This window comes from Petromyzon marinus, chromosome 15 (genome assembly GCF_048934315.1).
Source record: "Petromyzon marinus isolate PM22_M1 ecotype Great Lakes invasive population chromosome 15, UKy_Petmar_22M1.pri1.0, whole genome shotgun sequence".
NCBI classification, from domain to species: domain Eukaryota; kingdom Metazoa; phylum Chordata; class Hyperoartia; order Petromyzontiformes; family Petromyzontidae; genus Petromyzon; species Petromyzon marinus.
In genome coordinates this window covers 13,752,341-13,759,247 of record NC_133681.1, presented here as the reverse complement: position 1 = coordinate 13,759,247, position 6,907 = coordinate 13,752,341, and positions in this window count along the sequence as shown.

The following is a 6,907-nucleotide window of genomic DNA, read 5'->3' as shown; positions in this document are numbered from 1 at the left end:
AGGAAATTTGCCTTTTCTCCTCTTCAAAACGGAAATTCCTCTTGTTCGTGCTCCCTTCTCTTTCTTTCTTCTTTGTGAAAGAGGAAATTTGAGAATCCTGGGGAGTAGAGGACCTGCGTCCCATGTGATTCAATCTCAGAGGGGGGTCCTGAAGTTGATGTCTACCCTATCTCTCACAAAGGGAATACAAATTGAAAGATAACTTTTAAAATTGTTCAGCCATATTAGCCGCGGTACACAACGACATTTTGCTTGCTTAAACAAATGCTGCTGGATCATGTTGGCCTGCAACGCCAATAAGCCAATGGACTTAAACACTTTTTGTGTGTGTATGTGCAGACACACAACATAATTCTGCTCGTGTATTTTTTTGCAATAGTACGGGTGTTATAATTCACCCCCCCCCCCCCCCCCCCCACCTCGAGAATCAATACACTCTCACGATTCAGGATCACGATCATCACTTGACCTCGCAGAAACGATTCTTCACATAATGTCATGTGCCAGCAACATTTTCAAATGTTACTTTTAATGCAAATTAGTTTATGCGGAATACTTTTGTTGATTACTGAAGGGTTTTGCAGTTACTTAATTAATAAGAATAGATGAACTCTTCGTCCGTAAATGTAAATATATTTGTTATCAGGTACCATGTTAAAACTGCAGTCTGTAACTTTTATCTGCTCTATCTCTCTGGTCTTTATATTTATATGCTGTGAAGAAGGGCAATTGCCCGAAACGTCGCCTATTATATATTTGTTTTTCATCTTAAGGTCACGCAACGTCAATGACGATTGTGTTGAGGTTTTTCATTATTTTTGTGTAACCATCACCAATAATGTGACTGTGACCAGTGGCTGGTTGGGTCACGTGATCCCATTATAGACAACAGTTACCAATAAAAAATATATCGATCCTCAACTCACGCGATGCAATGCAGGTATTATGAGCGTGACAATCTATTATACGGTGAATCGATTCATCATTATGCCGCTATCTAATAACATTTTCCTTCTTTCATCTACATGCTACTTGAGTTTCTTTGACGATGAAAATTCGAACGAATCAATATAGTTAATTCTGGCTGAGGTGTAGCTGTGGCGTAGCGGTTAACACACTGTTCTCTGAACCCATCCATATGGGTTGGATTCCTGCCCATGGCTAACATCAGTGGTGAGTGAAATCTGAACCAGTTTTGGGCCTCTATTAACCAACACGCCACGACCGGCGTGGCGAAGTATGGTAAAACAAACCCCATGGCCGACACGGCTTGGGAATGCCTCCAAATTCGCTCTGGCTGATACGAACTGCAGGGAAAAGGGTTAATTTTCTCTTCTATGATAAAGTGCCAATGCCCAAACGCCACCTTATATACGTGTGTCCTCTTTATGGCAGTGTAATTGACGAATGTGTTGAGTTTATTTTAGTTCATTGTGCTTTTACACCACTGCCAACACAGCAGTATCAACATTATTATTATTATTATTTTTGTTGTTGTTAATTCAGGTAACGGTTAAGAAAACAGAAATGGACGGCGGTGCTCTTAGGGAGTTGAGAGGTGGAGGAACGTTGGAGGGAGGTGGAGGAACGTGGAGGAACGTGGAGAGAGGTGGAGGGAGGTGGAGGGAGGTGGAGGAACGTGGAGGGAGGTGGAGGGACGTGGAGGGAGGTGGAGGGACGTGGAGGGTGGTGGAGGGACGTGGAGGAACGTGGAAAGAGGTGGAGGGAGGTGGAGGAACGTGGAGGGAGGTGGAGGGAGGTGGAGGAACGTGGAAAGAGGTGGAGGGAGGTGGAGGAACGTGGAGGAACGTGGAAAGAGGTGGAGGGACGTGGAGGGAGGTGGAGGAACGTGGAGGGAGGTGGAGGAACGTGGAGGAACGTGGAGGGAGGTGGAGGGAGGTGGAGGAACGTGGAGGAACGTGGAGGGAGGTGGAGGAACGTGGAGAGAGGTGGAGAGACGTGGAGAGAGGTGGAGGAACGTGGAGGAACGTGGAGGGAGGTGGAGGGAGGTGGAGGAACGTGGAGGAACGTGGAGGGAGGTGGAGGAACGTGGAGAGAGGTGGAGAGACGTGGAGAGAGGTGGAGGGACGTGGAGGGAGGTGGAGGGACGTGGAGGGAGGTGGAGGGAGGTGGAGGAACGTGGAGAGAGGTGGAGGAACGTTGGAGGGAGATGGAGGGAGGTGGAGGAACGTGGATGGACGTGGAGGGACGTGGAGGGAGGTGGAGGGACGTGGAGGAACGTTGGAGAGAGGTGGAGGGACGAGCTCCTCGCGTCGCTGGGTGTGGCGAGAGGGCGGCGCAGGGGGGGGGGATGACAGATGCGGCACAGCAGGCGAGAACGCAGCAGCAAGCAACAGCCAGGCCACCAGAGATCCCTTCCTCTCGTTGCTAAGAGAGACGACTCGGAGACATAACACGGGGGGTAGGGGGGGGGAGAGAAATGTTCTTCCCGTCTGCAATCCGATCGTGTGTGTTTTACCCGAGTCCGGCAGTACGTGGGAACCGTTATCCCATTACGGTGACCTTATACGATAGCAATTAAAAATAAGGAAAGCTTTTACAGAAATTGAATAATATAATGTGTCCGGCAGATGATGAGATGCCTTGGCAAGGGCTGTTGGATGTTTCAGACGTTGATACAAAGAGCAGACCTACAGGATGGCTGCGTGGGTTCGAGCAGACATTCCAAAATAGGTGTTGTGGCCAAAGCTTCGGCTCACATTTCAGAATGGGTTAATGAATGTCTCACCCAGGCAAATTGACCGCACTTGGTTCTGAAAAAAAATCCCATCTTTACTCTGGGAGCCAGACAACATTTGCTAAGCAGATCTCAGTTCTGGGTCTCCACACATGAATAACATCCATTTCCGGTTCATCCGCACTTCACTAGTTTCTCCGACCAATATTATCCAGCAGTATTCATTTCAATCAAGCAAACACTGCACCGGTTAAACGTATTTATTTGTACGTGGCAACAAAGAACGGAGTTATTCTTACGGATGCTTTTGACCACAGCAACGCGTGCCTGAGTTTGTACACACAGGTGAGTTAAATAAGTCCTGTTATATGCAGCCTAAATTCCAAATTAAATTTAACACGGGGAATTTGGTTCCATCTTGCCAATCCATATTTAAAAATGTAAGATGAAATAAACATTTTACTTCGTTCCACAGATTGTTATTTGCAATAATATTTCCGATTGGCGCAGTATTCTTACCAAAACAATTACCAGGAAGCGCAATGACCTGACATTGAATAAAACAGATTACATTTAGTTTTTCCCCCATAAACACGGTTTGCTAATGCATATGTAAAATAACAGAAACAACTAACAACGTCGTGAATTCAACAATTTATCTGAGCTCATGTTGAATCAAGATTTTTTTTTAAAGGCCAGATTGGTGGCCCACATCCTATTGATGGCAAGTTCGTGTAATCTATTCTTCTGGACCTCTGGTTTCTTCCTGGTGACAAAATATTCTCAATAATCCTAAAGCAGGAGCTGTGACCATAAAACTTATTGCATGGTGTATACAGTGCTGCTGTGTATATGCGTGAACATTGTTACACTTTTGCTCAAGTATATATTTTTTTCGAAAAAGACTTTGGCATTAGTTTGGGTGGCCATCTTTTATTATTTGGGGTCCACTGAGACCATATTTCCTGCGATGTTTCCATCGATCTGTCTGAGTATGAGATGACTTAAGACTGAGTTATTGGATCTTTGTTTATATGACGCAGGATTCAAGCGTGGTATCAATGTCACTAATATCAATCTTAGAGAAAGACGCAACGTTCAAGATGGTCACCAAATTACAACACGTTAAGGTTCTTACATAAGCGCTAAAAACTACCATCTGAGAAACCATCACAGACATAGGTGGCTACCATATTTAATTCCATTATTTTGCTTGTGGATGCTCTCCTCTGACACCGGCATTAGACTTCCTGAGCGTCGACACTCATTGTGCCTTTCTTTAACATAACAAAACAAAAATGTGTAAATACATATTCTTAGTTTTTTCGGTAAAGTCACGTTGAAGAGAAACAACAAAATAATAAAATATATATAACAATAAAACATTCTCACGACGTTTCGACCATAACTCAAACGGTCATCTTCAGGTGTGTTGGTTTGCATAAATTTATTTTTAAACGGCGCATTTATTTATTTATAAAAAAACGTTAGCGCCACGTGCAGCGATTTGGCAGTTTACCCAGGACTAGTCCATCTATATTCTGTTATATATATTTTATTATTTTGTTGTTTCTCTTCAACGTGACTTTACCGAAAAAACTAAGAATATGAATTACTGCAGTCACGAAAGTTTTAAATCAAAAATGTGTAAATACGTTAAGAATTAGCGGGGTGGACATGAGCAGCGAGTCTTCCGCCAGCACTGGAATGAGGCAGCAATTGCAGGGCTGCACCTTTAACCTTTACCAACCGGTGCAGCACGTAAACACAGGCTGGCAATGCACGTGCACCTTCCAGTCGAGTCTATCAACAGATCGCGAGCGGAATCCGTGCTGGGGGAGCCGTGCGCGTTGTACAACCGCCGCTAAAATTTAAGGCGAACAGATGTGGGCTTTTGTGCATATTTCTAATGAGTCGGTACAAAGCGTTTAAACAACACGAAAATATATTGGTGTTTTGACAGTGCGCCATGCAAACGGCCTTTGTAAACTGTCAGTGAGTTTACACGGACTTGGCTGTAAGCAAGTGCCCGCGTTCCCAGATGCTCTAAGCAGATGCATTCGCTGACGCTATGCAGCTTCGCAACAAAAAAACAGAGGTCAGATGTGGTCTCGTGGAATATCCACACATTTATTGCGGATTTTACTACTACTACTATTATTATTTTGCTGCCTAAGCTGTTTTTTTTGTTATGAAGGCTGCACGGAGCAGAGCACATGTTTGCTCAGCGAAAAATCGGAAGTAACAAAAATATGTAACACTTTCTTTACAATGTAACGGTAAAAGGTACAGCCCCTCACATATAAATGAAGGGCCTCCATTTGAGGCAGCCATAGAGAAGCCCCTCCTCGAGTGAATTTGGCCAACTTGTCCACACTGGCTAGACGTCTTCGAAGAGTTGGGAGTACCCACACTTCATCCCACCACGCGTGACCTGCCCATCGACTAGCTGTGGTGAACCCATTTATATTGCTGGGTGGACAGAGGAAGGGGGGGGATTTTATTAATTTGCCCATTTGATCAACTTCCACGTCAGGAGATACAACAATATTTTATTTTATACATATAGGTGTATGCATTCTGCATATACAACCATGCCCTAATGGTTTACAGTCGTCTCAGTCACACAGTTGCAAGGCAATTAGAGGTGTGTAACATGCCAATCTAGCACCTGCAGTGGGTTTAATTCATTTTTCTTGGTTAATAACCAGCTGAGTTCAAGCCGTCATTCGCCCCAACTCTTCTCCGACGCGTCCTCCTAAGTGGCGCGGCTCGGTCAAGCGGTTTTTCTGAGCTCCAGAAAATCTCTCTGCTCGGCGATGTGTTTACTTTATCCACATCTGCCAACCCTGGAGTTTTCTTTGGAAACGCGGGGCTTATGGCTTGTGTAAGCAGTACATCCGTGACATGTTTCAGTAAACACAGAGGAACTCCGCTAACTAAATATTTTCCCATTTTCCTCGTGGGGATTTTTTTTGCGTGCCTCATTTCTTCCACGCTTCAGAATTCACTTTGCCTTTGTTCATAAACGAAGCTCCAGGGTGAATTTCTTGGAGGATATTATTTTAACAGACGTTCGACGGCAAAATTATGCGGTGTGCTCGGTCAAAGGATAGGAGAGACACCCGCCTGTGGATGTATAGGAAGAGGTGCAGCAAGTAGGCTGTTGAAAATCCGTGTGGCGTTTAAATGGTCTAAATTTATATCTGTGTGAAGTTGTTTCTTCTTCCATGAATGCTAATTTATTTTACATGTGAACCTTCAATAATTGATCAAACATTCTGGTAAATTCTGTAGATTCAATCAGACTACTCTGTACAAAGTAAAGCAATTAAAAAAGCAATAAAAATTTAATAAATTATATTAAAAATTGTCGACCATAAATTATGTTTAATGATTACATTATGACATATTTTGAATACAGACAATACGGTTTTATTTAATTCTCTTTAAAAGTGTTTCGTCTTTTTTCGTTAGTTCGTTGACACAAAGTCTATAAAAGTCTTAAACATCAGACTTTATAGTCAGCCCTTTGCCAGTCCACTGCTGGATGAATACCTCCCCACATCGTGTTAGTTATGGGGCTGTTGACCTTTTTTTCGCCATGATGGTCAGTGTGGGTATGTGAAGGGCTATCCCAGACATCACTCGGCCCCAGATTTTGGCAGGAATCAAACTCAAGTCGCCAGTGTCATATTGCACCGTGCTAACCGCTACGTCACCAAATTGACGAAACGATTATTCACAATGTTTGGAAGTTATTATTTGAGAGATTATTATTATGCAATAACACAGTAAGATAAGGTAAATCGTCAGTGTAATGGTGAACACACTGCGCTTTAAACCCGGTGACATAAGTTTGATTCCTGGCCATGCCAAGAGATATCTCAACCAATGGTATCTCCCCTCCCCCATTCGCCAACCTCCACTGATCAAACTACGAAACACAGACTAAAACAAATGTTACCAGGCAAGGCCCACTGAGCTATGTAGCTCTTTTTCAGAAGCAACCTGGCCGCAAATGAGAGCTCAACGAAGTGGCTTATCATGTGGCAATTTATAGCAGACAAATAATCTAAACACATCATGTTGATTCTAAAATGTGGAGGGAAAACCGGGCGGTGGAATTACACAGTGTTTAAAGTTATTGTTTAACAATATATAATCATAACAAAAACTCCACCCACTGCTGTAAGTTGACAGAAATTG